Source organism: Hyperoodon ampullatus, assembly GCF_949752795.1.
Source record: "Hyperoodon ampullatus genome assembly, chromosome: 13".
NCBI lineage: Eukaryota > Metazoa > Chordata > Mammalia > Artiodactyla > Ziphiidae > Hyperoodon > Hyperoodon ampullatus.
Window position 1 is genome coordinate 76,976,335 of NC_136926.1, and position 19,472 is coordinate 76,995,806.

The 19,472-nt window shown below is 38.2% G+C and overlaps 1 protein-coding gene across 1 annotated transcript in view; it reads left to right on the forward strand.

The window, feature by feature from the left end:
• Positions 1–19,472, forward strand: part of PHLPP1 (PH domain and leucine rich repeat protein phosphatase 1) — a 209,958-nt gene that overhangs the window by 2,196 nt on the left and 188,290 nt on the right. The window lies entirely within an intron of this gene.

Consider the following 19,472-nt stretch of genomic DNA (forward strand, 5'->3'; position numbering starts at 1 on the left):
TGCGATGTGACTTGCAATAGGGATATATAGGAATCACAATACGACTTGAGGGTGATCTAAAATCTTCCTCATTTTTTTTTCATTTCTAGATTAAAGGCCTTAAAAGGAGAGTTAAATCTTCCCCAGATTTACTAAAGTACTAAATTACTTCCCCGCCTAGGTTGTATGGGTGGTGGAAAAATAATCACACTTGTAATTTCATTAATCTGTAGCCATTCTTTCTAATTTAATATGTTTTTGGTCCAGCTCGTGTCCCAGTAGCAATTTAGTCCGTTTGAATGAAGAAATTACTCACACATTGAGATATGCAAGACTGGTAGCATTCCTGGTGAGATGTTCCTTTACGTTTAACTGAAGTTTTTCTGTAATTCAAGTGGATTTCTGATGGATTTTTGCCTCGTAAAGAAAACCATATCATAATACAATAGCATTTGTAGTATCTGAAGATAATATCCCAAACCGGATGACAAGCCTTTAAAAGCTTATGGTCTAGAAAATAGGTGATTTTTTTTTTTCATGTAGGAGCAACAACTATATCATTTTCTCCTGTGGCTCATGTAATTTGTAAAATACTGTTATTTTACAAAAGCAGTAAAGGGTAATCACACTTGGAATGAGAATATTTTCTTAACATGAGAATGATAAATGCCCTTATAACCAACCAATTACATTGAAGGAACTATATATAAAGCAAAGGATATGTTAAATAAGCAGTATTGAACATATTTCGTATGGAAAGAGCTCTGCATCCCTTCTTTTCCTCATGACTGAATTGTTGATCATGATAAATGTCCATGGGAAGGGTTTTAGGTGTCCTAGTCATGACATTTAAATCTTTGATTCCCCTTGATTGTCTCTTCAAGTGTGTCTAAAATGTTCTAAGTGGATGATATATAGGTTTTTTTTAAAAAAACTTATCTCAGTATAAAGGTGACAAATTATCTTTCTGGTAAATCACAAATTTCTGGTGTGCTCATTTTAATCTTTTTGTTTCTTTCTTTATGAAAAGCAGGAATTGTTGCTTCATTCTGAACTTATTTGCTTTATTTCTTAGATGCACAGTATAAATACATATATACTTCTGTGAATATGCTTGTAAAAGTAATTAATTAAATGAGGAAGCCATACAGAGCATCCAACCTGTTCTTGAATATGAAGCTGGTATGCAGGTGTCCTAGAAGGAAGATGCCTGATTGTTATAAAGATATAACAGTCTTAATAAAGATATTATAAAGATGTTATAAAGATGTCTAATTGCTTATTTTATAGCAAGTTGAGCTTATTTTAAGCTTAAGAACATAGCAAACGTCTGTGTTGATGTTCATTTGCCATAGAACAAAATTTACCATATAGTGAGTCCACTTGAACTTTTGCAAGGAAGTTTAGTTACTGATGAACAAAAGGGCCTTGTTATAAGGTGGTCTCACTCATCACCGGAACATTATCAGGACTTCACGTGTAGCGCAGGTTTGCACCAAGCTGGAGGAGATTCCTAGAAGTTACCCGTGTGCTGCAGTGGAATGTAGGACACCCAACAGGAAAGCGGCATGTTTTGGTAGTAATTCTTTTCCATAAGAAGAAGAGAATTAACGTTTGTTTTATATGAGATCCTTTGAGGGGGTGTTTTCCACCACATTCGTTTTTATAATGTTACATATAACTTACTCTTAAGTTTATTGCTGCGTATCTTTTTGTTTATCTGTGTATGTGGAGTTAAGGATAGACTAGGAAATTGCTTTTGAAGGCTTTTGAATATTTTCTTGTATTTAAATTGAGCTCGTTATCTGTTGTTTTTCTAGTTTATCTGTTTATAACTGGAGGAGTTCTTGTCCAGTGGAGAACTTTCATTCTCTTGAGGTCACCTTTCAGTTAAATTTTAGTATTTATAACCTGGCCTAAGTTATTCTTAAAAGGCTTTGAAAGCCATTTGTGGTTGCTTTGAATATTTAAATATTTATTTAGGTAAAGTAAAATGGAAGTCTTTAATGAGCTAAAAGGCTTTGGACAAAAGGTACTATCTAATTACAGAGTTGTTGAGAAAAACTTAGTTTGAAAATTGTTGCTCCTCTGAAGCAACCATTCTCTTAGCTAACTTTAAATAAGAAAAAATTTAATTATGGCTCTATCTGAAGTAACTTGTGTGAAGTATTAAGTATATTAGGTACATTAACATTTAATTTTCCTTTAAGATCAGCCATCTTAAATTTTACCTGAGAGTAATTTTAGGTGAAAAAAAATTCAAGAATTTAGGTTACTCGACATAGGTTACGGACTTAAAAACGTTAATGAGGTTATGTTTTGGACTCCCTGGGGGCGTCTGAGTCATTAATCAAGGGCAGTATGAAACTATATTTTTAATATTTTTGACTCTCTTCTACTGCCTTTTAGCTTTAGTCATCTGGCTGTTTCAGTTTAAATTGTGATAGTGGGAAATGATGTTGACAGGATGGAGAGTACACCCACTGTGGCTCGTGAATCTTGGACAAGATATTTTTATGTTTGACTTTTTGGGATTGCTCAGGAGAACGGACTCCTTACCCGCGCATATTTCTTCTCTTTTTCTCGTCTGGGATGATCAAACCTTACATAGTTTCCTACATGGAAACCAAGAAGGGGTGGTTCGGCATTAAGCTGTAATATTGACGAGAAGTCTCTTATTACTATAATTACAGCGGTATTGAGTAACGTGGTATGAACATGTGACACCAGTGTGTGCTTAAGCAGTCCTTTTAAGAACAAAGGGTTTAATTTTATTTTTGTTGCTTTTTGTATTTAAATTTTATACTTGTTTTTGATGTGAAGTGAGTGCTGTCTTGTCTTTCATAACTGTGGTTTGATAACGCCTATTAATATGTTGGGTTTATTATCTTCAAAAATCTTAAAGAGCTTTCACATAAATTATCTCATTTGTCCTTTCGGAAACATTATTAGGGAGGAGTGGGTGTCAATCCTCTTTTCAGATAAACTGATGCATAGTTTTGATTCTTGCTTGTGGTTTTTCAGTTCTTGGCAGAGCTGAGAAGAGAGAGCATGCATGTTCTGTTTTACAATTCATATTACTTTCCATGAATCAAAGTTGAATTTCATTTACACTTGAATTTTTCACTTGGTTAAAAGCATTCCGAAAATATTCTATTTTTGTTGGTAATGAGGTGATATTATCCTCTAGTCCAAAGTGGTATTCCTTGTGAAATGTGGTTGGTTCTATTTTTATCATGCTGCCTTTAACATAAAGAAGCAAGACTGGCAAATAAGTGGACAATACAGAAAGAGTATGAAAGTGTTCTAAATATTCTGGTTGCAAATAGTCTTACATGCATTTAAGTTGGCATGAAATAAAGTTCACCTAATGATTCTTTATTCTCTTACACACACCTCATTTGTTAAACTGTAAATCTTCATTTCATTTCAAATCTTCATAGACCATTAACACTTTATCTGAAAAGTGGATAACTTTTGAGGGTAGCGGTGTGACATTTCAGTTCCTTTAAAACATAGCTTTACTTGTAAAGTATCAAAAATAGCTATCATGAAAGGTTTGCATAAACCTTTCATCTTAAAGTAAACTTATTTGTACTTTAGTGATCAGTAGTGCTCTATTGATGTCACCATGCTGTTCATTTTTTATAATTCATATGTTATATAGAGTTAGAGAGTAAGCTACTCTGCCTGGTTTTCATAGTTATTCCTTAAATGGTGTGTTTTTTTTATGCCTTTTGAAATAATTACAGGGAGAGGAGATGAGTGTAAATGAATTTATGAAGTTTCTGGTTGAAAGTTTTATCTTTTTGTGGCTATAAGATTGTTAAAACAGCCACCTTAAATGACTGGTTATCCCAAGATTCTTCTTATTTTTTAAAGAGTAAGGTGTTTTTGTTGTTTTTGATTCTCTTTCTTTATAGAATGCTGAATTTGATTTCTTGGTAACATAACATTCATTAATGTTGTATATGGTCCAAGGCTAGTATAATACTTGGCATTTTAGTTTAAACATTTGTTGAATTGAATTTGCGGAATTTTGTTAAGCAGCTGGTGGTGTATGTCCTGAATCTTCAGGCTCCCTTCCTGTTAGGGTCCCCAGGGGTTGTGTTAAACACACATACACACAGAGGCGTTTCTCCCATGGCAGGAGGTTTTAGACGTGCCACACACTGTTAATATCTTCTATTTCCCGTGAGTGGAGCTCTATGCGGATTTTGAGAGAGTTCTCTCTCAAAGGTTTCTTAGAGTTAACAGGTGTCTTTTTTCCCCCCTTTTCAAAGGCATCTCTTACCTAAACTTTAAGATGAATTTAATGAGACATCTGTCAAATGAGGCGTTTTAGATTTAATGATTTTGTTATGTGCCAGGGCTGAACACGGTTCAGTCTATCTGGACAGGAGAAGGGTTTAATTGTACTGTGAAAGTCGAGAAAAGCCACTCAATAGAAAAGCTTTTCCTTTAAAGACGCCTGGCATTTTGAGAAGGAGAAAAAGATGTTATCAGAATGTCCAAAACAGTCTGGGAAAGTGAAGGCTTTTTTTAAAAGTCCCACTTTCTAAAACCCACTCCACCCCTTGATCGCAGGCATCTGGTACAACACTGGTAATGAGGGGTTTTGAATCTACCTTCATGTCCCTCTGCTTCTTGGGCAAACTTTTTAATACTTACCTTTGGTTTTCTAAAGATAGTATAATTCAAACAAAACAAAATCGACCATTTGGATTCTTTAGACATATTAGGTATTTATAACCTAAGTCTCTGTGACGGGTTGTGTTTGGATTTGTTATGAAACTTTAACTCTAGGCTTTGGAAAATTTTGATAAACTGACACTCAAGGGTTGGAAAAAATAGACTTTAATGGTACTTTGATTAAATAACATTAGGATATTTGGTTAACTATGAAATAGCTCTTTCAAGCTGTGTGATAATTGTACTTTAGAATCAAGAATAATAACAGTTACCGGGTTGCTGAAGTGTAATTACATGTTGATTTAGAGATGGAATGGTTTTGTTATATATATAATATATATGCCCAATATTCCTTTTAGTATGTTAAGTGAAACAAAGCATAACCATCCCATAATGCCACATTCATCCTGAAATAATTATTTCCCTGTTGTATTTTTACATTTGAGATTGCTTTAATAGGTTGTAAAATGTATTTAATGATAGAGTGTCTTATTGAGGTACTAGTCCAATGACCTTTGAGTTTGGAACCTAGAAGTACATATTTTGTGAGTTTGTAAATGTCAATACTTTAGCAAAGAACAAAAAAAAAATCCAGAATTTATGACATGTATTTTCTCAAATGGAGCTTGCTAGAAGTAAATTAGTCTCATTTCCAGTTATGTGAAAGCATTCAGTTGAAGACTGAATAAAATTTGAAATAATTTGGTTTTGGACCATTTCAATTAATGAATGAAAAAATCTAATTCAAAATTTGAGATACTTTGAATTGGTTGATTTTGTTTTAGTTTTTTCCCCTGCATTCTTTTCAGGCAGGAAGAGTTTTGAATTTGTTGCTGTCTAGTTCTACTGACTCATACATCTGATGATGAAGAGCAGGTGGAGAGTGAATCTTTTCAGATGTCTGCCTTCATTAACAATATGTTAGAATGTTTGGCGCCTTCTTTTCAAATACGAGGCGTGTTTTTAAATATAGCAAGAGAAAGTATGAACTGTATTTGTTTTCACTGTCTATTTAATAATTATCTGGATTTCACAATCAGTTCACTCCTGACACATGGTCCAAAGAGCAAAATTTTATGCATAGAACCAGTTTTTGACCTTTTTGTCATGTATGAGAAATATATTCCTAAGGAATTCTTTCTTTGTTCCTATCCATATATTTTGAGAACTTTTGGCTATACTTTAGCACTTGAAGGGGTGCTCCATCTTATGGGTTTTGAGTTTGGCTGATGTATCCTGGGGTCAGTTGAAAGTAACTTTGTTATGGTTTGTAATTTAAAGAAATGGGTCTGAGCGTTGGGAAAGTTGGTATGACTTTGGGCATTCATTTTAACTTATCCTGGGCTTTGATTTCCTCATCAGTAAAATGATGAGCTTGGAGTAGAATAAGTCTAAAATCTCTTCTAACTCTTAACATTCTGGGGCTTCATTAGAGAGCCTGTTCTTCAAATTAGAAGGACTAAATGTTGTAGTTGTTTTAAGTTCTGTACGACCTATCCATGGGTTTAAAAACAGCCAAATCCCCAGCTTTTTGTCATGGAGAAAGGAACAGGCTTGGACCTAATACACACAAGTCAGCCTAAGGTTGCCAGCCAAAGAAGAATACCTTTTTGGAGTCGATTAGGACTAATGATGGAATAGATAGTGTTTGATTACCCTCTCCCTGCCAGCTCTAGTCTTCAAAGTAGAATTCAGCACACTAGAGATGAATTTAAAGAAATACATCCTTTTAAAAGTTGACGTAAGTTTCTGTTCTTAAGTTGACTTGTAAAGTAAGATACTTTTATAATCCAGTTTATAAACTTTACTGTAGTAAATACTCTGTATTTGAGGGATCCAGATATGGGAAACTTAATGGTTCATTAGCTTTAATTCATGGTGAGCTGTATGTGCCTATCTACTTGTGCCTGGAGTCAGTAGGAGAAAAAGCACATAAAAATTTTTTGTGTGTTATTTTTGATTAGATCATAGAGTTTAGGATTCTGTAGAGATCCTAACATCTGTATTTTTATAGATGAGGAAAGCAAGCCCTGTAGAGGTTGAGTGTCTGGTCCAAGATCGGTGATAAACTCAGTCTCAGAATTAGGAATAGCACCCAGGATTTTGATTATCTGTCTAGCGTTCTTTTTTCCCCCACACTGAATTTATATACCTACTATCTTTGGATTCTCCTTTATTTAGTATTCAAAATGAAAGTTTAAAAAATTGAGTGTGCTTCACACATTTGGTGCTTTCTCAGTTACTTCAAGGTGTTTCTAGTTTCTTTTCATTCTAATCAGTGCTTACGAGAGGTTACATATCACTTTGACAGATTATGGGCGGGCTTCTAATGGAACAGTTGGATATTTTAATTGCAGAGAGGGAAATTAGATTTCATCAGTGATGTTACCCTTTGGGGGTTTTATGATAGAACTTTAAAGTTGACAGATGGTTGACTGAAAAGAGTTACAGTGCTAGAAAATCAGAAAATCAGTGGTTATTTGTCCAGTCCTTTAAAGTTGAAATTGTTAGAGGAATGGAAATTTGGAAAACCACTGAATTTTAAAAAAATATTTGGAAGCAAAATTTAAGAATAGATCTTGAAAAAAAATCCCATTCAGACATGTGTTCATTAAAAAGATTCAGTATTCATAATATTTTTTATTTCATCTTTTTAAAGAAAAACGTATCTTCTCACAATTAAATGCACTTAGTTTATTTAGGTACACATACACAGCCCTACTTTTATGTGATATAAATTGAAACAACTTAGTTCAGTAATCTTTGGGCTTTTGCTGTTTGCTGGTTTTGGAAGTCTTTATCATGAACTCTGGTACTGCTTTGAATATCTTTGAGAGAGGGAGAGAAATGTCCTGCTCCTGTTAGCAGAAAGACAGTTTGTGGATATTTGTAGGGGTGAGAGATTCCCTTTTATATTAGGTTCCATTTTAATTTAATCATTTACCTTAAGTAAAAGTTTTATATGGAAATTAATCTATGGAGTCAATTAATTCCTCAAAGATGACTGCTCAGTTTTTACTATGAGGAAGGGAACTTGTAAAGTGCAGGAGTACAAATGGGTAAAAATACATTTCATCTGGCATATGGAATATGTACTCTAGCTGCTGAAGCAGAAAAGGAATTTCTCTTGATGGTCTCTGAGAGAGGTAGTATGGCTGGGGGTAGCTGATGTGCAGGTTTATGTAATAAATTGAATCTCTACTTCTGGAAAGAAGTAAACATCACTGTAGTTGGAGGAGACGCACTCTCTTCCTTACACACATCCCACACGTGCGTACATGATACACTCACACATGCACTCACACATGTTCTCCACTGAGTGCTGAGGTAGGGTGTAATGGGAGGTGGTAGCAGGTGGGTGGGGTAAACAGTCTTGGGGGGAAAAGTCTCAATTTAAAAAAAATTATAGTTCTTAATTACGTAGATCATTTTTTTTCACATTTTAATTGGTAACTTATTTCTCCCATGAATGGCCTGTTCATATCCCTTGCCCATTTTTTGGTTTGATATTTGCCTTTTTCCTACTGGCTTATAGATTTATCTTGAGGGCATGTATCTAGGGGAACTAGCTTTGTTTTGTAAGTCACTATTGTCTTCATCCATTTGCACTGTCGGTCTTTTCCTCAAGGTATTCAGGGCTCTGTGTCATGCTTAGGAAGGCCTCCCCCTCAAGATTCAAAAAAAAATTTCCCCTATTTTCCTGTGGTATATTATAGTTTTATTTGTATGTTAAAATTTTTAATCTATCTGTTATTTAAGAAAGATAGGAACGGGGCTTCCCTGGTGGCACAGTGGTTAAGAATCCACCTGCCAATGCAGGGGACACGGGTTCCAACCCTGGCCCGGGAAGATCCCACATGCCGCGGAGCAACTAAGCCCGTGCCACAACTACTGAGCCTGAGCTCTAGAGCCCGCGAGCCACAACTACTGAGCCCACGTGCCACAACTACTGAAGCCTGCGTGCCTAGAGCCCATTCTCCACAACAAGAGAAGCCACCGCAATGAGAAGCCTGAGCACTGCAACGAAGAGTAGACCCTGCTCACTGCAACTGGAGTAAGCCCGCGTGCAGCAACGAAGACCCAACACAGCCATAAGTAAATAAATAAATAAATAGATTTATTTTTAAAAAAGGAAGTAGGAAAGAACAAATTGTCCCCACACTTTTTATTCAATAATTGAGTATTTCTTTAGTGACTTAAACTGTCACTTTTCCTCAGTTTATACTTTTTAAAAAAAACGGATAGGCATTCATATCATCCTTTACTATGTGCGAGGCACTGTTTTAAGTACTTTATAAATATTAACTCATTTAATCCTCATTACAACCCTATGAGGCAGGTAATGTTACCACCCTAGGGTTACAGATAGGGAAACTGAGTTACAGAGCAGTTTAGTACCTTGTGTGGATTTGTCAAGCGAGCAAGGCACAAGGCAGAGTGCAAGCCCCAGCATTTGCTGCCAGAATTAACTAGTGTGTAATAGCTTGCTTGGCCGAATGTGGAAAACTTGTCCTTGATAACCTTCTGGGGCCAGTTTGGGCACATCAGCATTTGGGAAGCATGGACTTCGAAGTCCTTGGGGCTGGGACCTGCATTCTGGCTGTGCCCCTGAGCCCAGAGCTCTACCTCCCGCTTTCCTTCTCTGTGGAAATAAGCAGTACCTGTGAGCCACACAGCGTTGTTGAGAAGATCAAAGGAGACGAGGGAAAGTGCCTAGGACAGCAGGACTCGGTGTAAACCAGGCCCTGGTCTTCGGATGCAGAGAGCACTGATGGAGGAGCCAGGACCTGGATTTGACTGTGAGCTTCTTCTTTACTTGATGGGCAACCTATAATGAACCCTGTAATCTCTTTAAGCCTCATTTATTAGAGAGATTTAAAAAAATCCATCTCAGAGAACTTTGTGAGGTTCAGATTTGATGATATATGTGGAAGTGCTTTGTAAACCGTGAGATGTCATACAAATGTAGTGTGGTAGTGTTATTTTTAGCAATAGTAAATTGCCACAAATGTTAATTAGAGGTAATTAGGGCTCATTAAAGAAGATGGGATATGCTGTTGCTCAGTGACAGTGACACTGGCAAACTATACACTTTCACTCACTCATTCATTCAATCCAGTAATTACTATGAGTACCTACTATGTCAAAAGTACTTCTGATTCAAAGATGACTAACTTTAATTTTCTAGGATCCCTTGAAATACTTATAGCTCTGAGGGCATGTTTGTGGAAACAAGCGAGCCAACATTTAGAATACAAAAGTGGAAAATGCTCTAACAGAGGCAGTGGGGTCCACAGGTGACTGTAGTAGCAGCAAAGGAGAGGCTCCTGACTCCACGGTGTGAATCCCCGGAAGGCCCTTGAGCCCTCTTGAAGGACCAGAGGGAGTGGACTCTTGCCGTAATTCTGGAATACTGAATTGTTCGAGGAGCAACCATACATTACTAGTAGTTCAAAGTCCAGTCAGACTGAGTTTAGGATTAGTAATTCCACCTTAATCCTTTAAGATTTACCAACCCTTTCTGTCTACGCCTTTTTATCCATTTGAATCATTGGGGCTTCATTTGGTATCATACTTTGTGAGGATCTAAGTCTGGGTTAAGCAAATATTAATTTTGCTTCCTTGAAAAGAAAATGCAAATGTGCACATGCTCAAGGTTGCCGTGAAGCCTGGCAGGGGGCCTACACTACGCTTGAAAGACGTTCTCTTATTTCTTTTTGTGAAGCCTGTGAGGGTTTTGCTTTCCTCGGATTTATAAAGTTTATGGGAAATGCCGTGTTCATCTTCTGGAGGCAGATACTTTCTTTTAGTTTAACGTCATGTAGACCAACCACATTAATGTAAAATTTGGAAGATGAGGAATTAATTGGTCATAACCTGAGGGTATTCTTAATTTTTTAAAAATAAAATTCCATTTTTTTGGTATACATTTATTTATTTTTGGCTGCACTGGGTCTTCGTTGTTGCACGTGGGCTTTCTCTAGTTGCGATGAGCGGAAGCTACTCTTCGTTGCAGTGCATGGGCTTCTTATTGCGGTGGCTTCTCTTGTTGCTGAGCGCGGGCTCTAGGCTCTCAGGCTTCAGTGGTTGTGGCTCTCAGGCTCAGTAGTTGTGGCTTGTGGGCTCTAGAGCGCAGGCTCAGTAGTTGTGGCGCACAGGCTTAGTTGCTCCGTGGCATGTGGGATCTTCCTGGACCAGGGCTCGAACCCGTGTCCCCTGCATTGGCAGGCGGATTCTTAACCACTACGCCACCAGGGAAGCCCCGAGGGTATTATTTTTAACTTTGCCCATCTACTGTCTGGATCTTCATTGGTGAAGGAATTTTTTTTAAAAGCCTCTTGTGTGGACTAGGAGGAAACACAACTCTTAACTGTTCATATAAGCAAAAATAACTATTTTATCCATGGCTGTAAAATCTGTACTGCACTACTATGGCAAGTTAAGTCTTTACTAATGTCCTGTTACAAATGTCTTTTGTTTTAAGTGGAAGGTAAATGTCTCTGTGAAATATTGTCTCATGTAGTAATGTGAATGACAACACTGGAAAAGATCTTTATTTTGCTTTTTATGTTAGTTTTAAAAGTATGATAAACATCCTGTTTTTAAAAGCAGTTATGCAGATCCTGTCTGACTAAAATAAGTCATGCTTCTAATTCCAATGAAAATACTTCTAATTCAGACTAATCAACATTCAGGTTAATTACCTGCCATTGTGTATTTTCCAGTGCCATTTGCACCTTTCTGCCCTCTGTGACAAATTTTTACAGAGGCCTCAGTTAACTCATTAGAGCAGTATCAACACCCGACAAGCTGATTTTCATGGGGGATATTAACAGAAATGTCAGCATCAATGTAGCCATAAGGAGAATAGTTATTAGCCCTTGTGATTATAAAGTAGACGCTAAAAATCCCTTGTAACTAAGTCGTAATAGAGACTTGGTGTTTTTAACCAGAATCTGAGTAGTATTGTCTCATTGATAAATACACAATGACAAAAGTTCTATAAACAAGTATCTTGGAGCTGCTAAAGATAACGTCATTGTGAAGATACCACACAAAAGTCCATTTCTGAGAGTCGGGATCATCTTATAGTCAGTACATTTGGAATGCTTGTTTATACCTTGAATTGGCTTGCAGCTGCTAATAGAGAATTGGGAGCCGTCATTGCTTCCTGCTTCTATAGATGTTCATAAGATCTCCCACCCCACCCCCAACCAAACAAAACGGTTGATAGCCTCTTGGTTCTAAGAAACTGATAGATTAATGCAGGTGATATTAACCTCTAGGTAATACTGATGGATAAAGGGAAGTGGTGGTGTTCACTTATCTTGAAGGTACTATCATAAGCACAGCTATATATACCCCCTGGCCCGGTATCTTCTTTATCTTTTAGAAACATTTGTAATACTGGAGTAGACTAAACCAGAGTTGTCGGTAGATAGTTATTACTTCAGAAGCTGGTGAATGTGATAATTGAAGTATTACCTGCTAGGGAATAGCTTTGCCAAGCTTCACAGGTGAAAAATGGGTGACAACGTCATGGATATCTCAGGGAAAGCATAGAATCAAATCACTGCAAAGGACCAGGGGCATCTAGTCCAGTTTCTTACCTAGCGTAGAAATCTGTGCTTATCCAATCCTGATTGATGGTCATCTGGCTTCTGCTTGTTGACGGCTTGCTAGATACATTATTCCAGGACAACACTGAGTGGAGATCTTGCTCCTTGAAATGTGATCTGTGGACCAGCATCGTCAGCATCTCTTGGGAGTATGTTAGAGATGCAGACTCTCAGGCCTCACTTCAGACTTACTGAATAATTGGCATTTTAACAAGATCCCTAGGTGATTCGTTTGCACAATACAGTTTAAGGAGTGCCAGTGTTGGATGAGTCGGAGTGGGAGAGATTAGAATTGGAGGAGGGAAACCATTAGGGGCTTAGATGGTTCAGTGAGATACTGAGGGCTGGAACTAGAGGAGTGGAGAGAGAAAAGGAGGCAGATGTGGATGTTATCCTAGGACTCAGTAGCTAATATAGAAGCTCAAAGATGACAAGTTTGCACTTTGAGTGATGGGAGAATTGTGGGTCAGTTCATGAAAGTAGGAAGCAAGAGGTCGTGTGTGGGTATCACTAATTAATTCAGTCAAGCTGGAGGACCAGGCACTCTAGTTAGGAGTTGGTGATGTGAGAATGAATGATGTGTCTCCTGCTCTTGATATTTACAAATATTTTGCAATTGAGGATGGATTTTGCTGAGGATGAGTTTGAAATGGTAATACACTTTAAGCTGACAGTAATCATTTGTTTAGCTGGTAAATGGACCTGACTCACCACCCAGCTTCCAGATCTCAGTGGACCCTTTTGCCTTCTACTGTTTATCAAATAAACAATTACAATAAAACTTGAAATGCCTTAATGAAGGCATTTACAGAGTGCCAAGGGAACCCAGAAGCCTGACAAACCAATTCTCCCTGGAATGCTCTGGAAAGGCTTCCTGAGAAGGACTCCCTGTATGAATGGGGGACTAGCATTGCATGGAAAGGGCATGTCAGGAACTAAAGCATGAATGAAAGGGCAGGATGTGCATAGGAAATGGGGAGGAACTGGCGTGGTGAGGTGTTAGGTGATGAGATTAAAAGTGGTAGGAGATGAGGCTAAAAAGGAGGTTGGGGCCAGATGATGAAAGGCCTCACATGCTAAGGGCTTGATTTGATAAGCAGTGGAAGCTACTGAGCATTTTAAAGTGGGGAGTGACATGATTAGATTTGTATTGTAGGGCATCAACTGGCAGCCAGCTGGAGGATGGATTGGAGAGAGACTAGAAATTTGGAGACTGCCTGAGTGGGGCATTTAGTAAACATTTAAAGCGCTCTGTTAGGAGCTGGAGATCTAAAGAAAGAACGGCCTTGCCTCAAGGAGTTCAGCCTGGTAGGAGAGAAAGATATCATTGCAATATAGAGTCCCCTCCTTTGAGGTTTGTACAGTGTGGTTGTTTACCAAGTAGGGATTTAATCAACTCTTGGGGTAGGTGGGAGATGGTTTAGAATATTAGAAAGAGCAGACCCAGCACTAGGGGTGGATGGGATGGGCATTTCTGGCAGGGGGACCAAGGGGCTACCTGGGGGTTAGATGGGGGAGCTCTAGACTAGGTCAGTGCAGATGAAGAACTGCAGATGTGGGAATTGTTCAGAATGTAGAATTCTTGGATCGTATCGGATGATTACATGTTGGGGGAGAAAAAGAGTACTTGAGGATTTATTATTCATTCCTGAAGTAATTTGAGTATGTCTTCCACATCAGGAAGTGTGTCACTATAATCCATGCCAGGGATATAGTGTGAACAAGAACGACAGGGTTTTGTGTGTTAGGATGACTTGGAGGTTTCTAGTTTGGTTGACTCTAATCCCATCAACCAACATGCAGAACGTAGGAACAGGAATTGGCTTTAGGACGAGGGGGAGAGATGGTGAATTCGATTTTGGATGTGTTAAATTTAAGGTGCCTGAAAGACATCCAGGTATGTCTGAAGAACTCAGGGATTATCTGTGTTTAGATGTTAAAGTCTTTGGATCGAATGAAATTGCTAGATTAAATGGGTTGAGTGAGGAGAGGGCTGAGGAAGCAACTCTGAGGACTGCCTGTATTTAAAAAGTGGTGGTAGTCGATTCTGTTGAGTGAAAGAATTCAGGTTTAAAAGAGAGACACTGTATGACATTTTTAGGAAGGTCAGTTAACAGGCAAAACTAATCTTTGGTGACAGATCATAATAGTTGTTACCTTTCAGGGGGGTTATCGATGGGAAAGGCTCGAGCCACCTGCTGTTGATAATGTTCCTTGCCTTTTTCTGGGTTTTATTTTCCTAGGTATATGCATACACAAAAATTTATTGACTGTACGCTTATGGTTTATGTGCTGTACTAGATGTAAGTTATACCTCAGTAGAAAGAAGGGGTGTGGTCCTGAAGGAAGAAACTTGAACATTGTTTTTTGTATCCTGAAGGGAAAGAGAGAGGGTGATGGACGAACGGATGGGGGAAAGTAAACAAGGGAAAGTCCTGGAAGAAATAAGATGGGAGGAATCAGGAACACCCAGTGGAGTTAACTGTGGGCGGGAAGAGGGCCAGCTGTTTCTTTGAGACTGTTAGGAGGGGTGAGTAAAGATAAAGATTCATTTAACTGACACTCAGGAAGTTGGGCCTCGGTTCTGTTAGTGAGAAGGTAAGGAGAAGCCAAGTCTCAGTATTTACTGTAATATGCTTTTTCTTGAGTGAATCCATCAGCTAATCATAGTTTATACCCTCTTTGGGGAATTTATGACAGTGATTTCAGTCTACACTGAATTTTCTGTAGGGTGATCCTCTCTTAATTGTGGTAACCCACCTGCAGCTTACTGCATGGGTAGCGGAGGGGGCATAGTAAACAAGAGCTGGAGGAAATGATTGCCAAACTCAGGCTTACAGGTTTGGCTGCACTTGGCAATGGGCAGGTTTGTTTTGATGGCACAGTTTTGGTTCCCTCCCCCCAATCTCTAAGTGTGTCTTTGGGGCAGGGGTTGGGGAATGGGGTTGGGATGTGTAGGTGTGGAGACATGATGGTCAAAAACCTTCAGAAAAGTTGCAACTTTGACAAAGCTGGGATCGTACCTTCCATTATGTCCTGTTTCCTTTCTGTTTAAAAATCACTTACAGAGTAATAAAACTCCTGAGATCGTTTTATGTTTTTGCTCATGGCCTCCTACTGATACTTGCAGACATAAAAGCTGGTTCTAAAGAACGTGCTTTCCCCATTCCTAGATTGTCAGATTGACTTGTGGCTTGAATCTGTGTATAAAGTGAGCATGAAGACATGATAAATTATAAGTTTACGTAGATATAAATCAGATTGTATAGGGGACAATTATTTTTAACTAAGAAATACTGTTAAGAAACCACGTTAAGGGGCTTCCCTGGTGGCGCAGTGGTTGAGAGTCCGCCTGCCGGTGCAGGGGACATGGGTTCGTGCCCCGGTCCGGGAAGATCCCACGTTCCGCGGAGCGGCTGGGCCCGTGAGCCATGGCCGCTGAGCCTGCGCGTCCGGAGCCTGTGCTCTGCAACGGGAGAGGCCTCAGCAGTGAGAGGCCCGCGTACCGCAAAAAAAAAAAAAAAAAAAAAAAAAAAAGAAACCACGTTAAACCTATCATTTTTCCTCTTGTTAGTTGTAATAAGTGTTGAATTTCTGTTTTGTGCTCAGTACGGGGCTAGATGCTGAGATTTCAAATTGTGGTTATTGAAACAAATGAAAAACACACTTAGGTTGTTCTGAAGAATATAATTGCCCCAATATTTACTGAAGTATCTAGATCATCTGGTTATGTTATATTCCAGTTGCAAAGTTGGTTTCTGTAAATTTTTAATAAAGATGTTTTGGGGAATAAGATAGAAAGTCTTGAGAAAGAAACATAACTGTTAACTCTTCATGTCAAACATGGTGAATTGCCAAACAGCAAACTCCCTGAGGTAGGGAGCCCAGCGTGTTTAAAGACCTGGAGGAGGGGCTCCAGTGAGTATAGTGTAGCAAGTGAGAGTGTCACGAGGCAGGGCTGGAGAAATAGTCAGGGTCAGATCGTGGGTGTGTGTGCCGAGTTCTGCCAAGTTCAGGGTGCTTCGGTCATCATAGTTCCTCCTCAAGCCCCCTCCCCCTTAAATACAAGACAGGTAGATAGGCACTCTTGGTTGTGTCTGGTAAGGGCCTTATATAGGCTACAGTTAGTGTTTTGGAATGGATTTTAAGACTCATAGGAAACCATTCCATTGAGTTATCAAACATCATTTAGATTTGTCTCTTTCAAGGACAGGTGCCATGACTATCACTTTATAACTTCCTTTCATCTTATCAGTAAGAAGGATAAAGGCAGGGTAAAAGTAACCCTGTCTTTTCTATATTTGCTAAGCCTTCTATTCTGGACACCTAAACAGCCACTTCTCTGTTCTTCCTGTGTGCACTCCCCACATGTGCTTTCTTCATCTTTCTTACTTTCCCTGGCCACCCAGGGCTACACAGTCTCTGCACTGGGAACCCAAGATGCTCCCAAATAACATGGGGCCATGGTCTGATAATGAAGGCATAGCCCTTTTTTCTTTCTTTCTTTCTTTTTTTTTTTTTAACTCGTCTCACATTAATTTTTACAGAAAGCTTCATTTTACCCTCTTTTTGTTCCACCCGACCCACTTGTTTTCCCTTTCTTAGAAAAGAAAAATTAGTATCTCTCAGTGAGTGAGTATATAAACATTCCCTGTTGTACACTCTAACTTCCCCCAACTCACCCCAGTAGTTAAGCTGTGCTAAACATCAGGCATGTTTGACTGGGGAAATTAAAAAACACCAATTCAGTGTGTTCTCTTGGCACTTTAGCAACAGACTTTCGTTTTAATGAAAATGGGATACAGTGTTATAATTTTTATATCCTGTTAGGTATACATTCAGTGAGATTATACCTCCTTAGGATTTCTTTTTCGTACACTTTTTATCCATAAGTGAGAGAGGTCCCGGGGTCATTTGTGCACAAAGTCAATTATTTTTCAATTAAGGGCAGGTTAATTAGTTTCTCTATAGTTATTATTGAAGCTATTATTCTGTGTTCTCCCTTTTCCCTCTCTTGGTCATCATCTTTTGAATCATTTTCCTACTTTTTTATGAGATCAAGTGATAGTACGTACACAGGAAAGAGGTAAAAACAGTTCTTTATTTTAGGATTTTGTTGTCATTATAGAAAGTACAAAAAAAATTTGAAAAGTAGGCAAAATAGTGTCATGACCTCCTGCCTACTCATTGCTCAGCGTCAGCAACCAGCCACCTACTCGAGGCCATTCTTGTTTTACCTGGAGCCCCTCCTTCTGCGTCGATTACTTTGAAGCAAATACTAGACATCATATCTTTTCATCTGTTCATTTCACTAAACTTAAGTATCTCTAAAACATAAGCACTCTTTAAAAACAACCATGATACCGTGATTTCGTTTAAAAAAAAATTAACGCTAATTCCCATTTTTCAACGGTGTTCAAATTTCCAGTTGTCTTAAATTTTTGTTTAAATTATGATCCAAATGTGGTCGATACCTTTGTGATTTTTTTGTTGTTGTTGTCTTTTCAATGTCTTTTCATTTTAGGTTTCCCTTCTCTCCCACCCTCCTCATCCCCCCTTTCCGTTGCAATTTACTTGTTGAAAAAACCAGGTTATTTGTTCTGTAGTGTTTCATGTTGTCTGGATTTTTGTGACTACATTCCTGTGGTGTTAACAGGAGTGTGTTGAGGATTTGGATATATACTTTTGGGGTTTTTTTTCCTTTTGAGTTTTACTTAACATTTATGATCTTGATCAGGTAAGTTAAGTTGGAGGACTTAGAAAAGAGGTCCACAACTAATGCCATGTGTCACATGTGGCTCACATGTGACCTGTTATGTTTGGTGACATGGTTTGAAATTTTTTTAAATTAATTGCCATCAGTTCAATATTTTAAAGTTTCCCATAAAAATCTAGATTTTTGTTTTTCTTCTTTTTCTTCTTCTTTTCTTTTTAAATCAGAAGATCTAGATCTTTTAAATCAGAAGTCCTGGGCTTCTGCAGCAATGCCCACACGTGTAGTGATGAGTGGTGGCAGCTCCCTCCCTGTCCTCTCCAGGGTACCCTGAGCACTTCACTCATGTAGGTTTCCTGAAAGGGCTGGTGTAGGGTTTGTGAACCCTGACTTAGAGCAACAGGAATTACTTTTATCTGCATGGTCTCGCTTAAATTTTATTCATATTGATAGTTTACTTTTAATCTTTTGCTACATGTTTTACTGTAAGCTGGTGTTTGGGGTATTTTACTAACAATCCATGTTTATTCAGATAAAGCTCGGAGCACCCGCTGATGTTCCCATTCTACCTTGTATATCTATCAGAAGACTCGTTCAGTGCATTGTATTCTCATGCCCTGTGGAAATTGGTGTTTATAGTTTTAGAACCTAACAGAATGCTTGGCACATAGTAGGTACTCAGTAAATTCTTGTCGAATGAGTGAAGGAAGAAAGAACCAGTAAATAAACTACCAGATAAAACATAGAAAAAAAAATCATGTAATGCATATCCGAGTTTGAGTTTCAGTGGTATTTGTACCTCTGCTTCTTTCATTAGCATGTATTATCAGAAAGTGGCTGTAATTATGGTGTATTATACTACACAATACAATTTAGAAATAACTTCTATATAGATAATAAGAGGTAAGCTGGGGATAGATTTCCTAACAAGAGATTCAATTTATTTGTGCTTTGGAGAACAAACTAGCTGGGCTTTCCTATTTTGCCGTAAGAATTTGGAATTTAATTTCTCCTTTGGTTTGTGTCCTGTGTTAACAAGGACTTGTAGCAAGTGTGCAAAAGGAAAGGAGTTCAGCATGGACAGCGCGCACAGACTTGAGGATCCTTTAGGAGGTGTATCTGGCATAATTTGGTAAGGTTTTTAAACCTGGCATTTGAATAATAATTTAAAAAATACTGTTGTGTTTTATGGTTTAATAATCTTATTTAAGTTATACATCCTTTAAAAATTATAATTGAGGTTTTTGTCTCTTTCTTGGTCTGTGGTAAGCCTGCCTGAACTTTTCCTTGCTGACTGACAGACACCTTTTATAAAAAGCGTGGGTGAGGTCAAGTTCTGTACACTTCGACTCCAGGAGGATACTTAATTTATCAGGAGTAAAAGAACAGGAAAAATTAATACATGTTACCCAGTAGCATGCTCTAGCACAGTCTAAATTCTTAGTACCCGGTGGTAATGTGTGAAAATG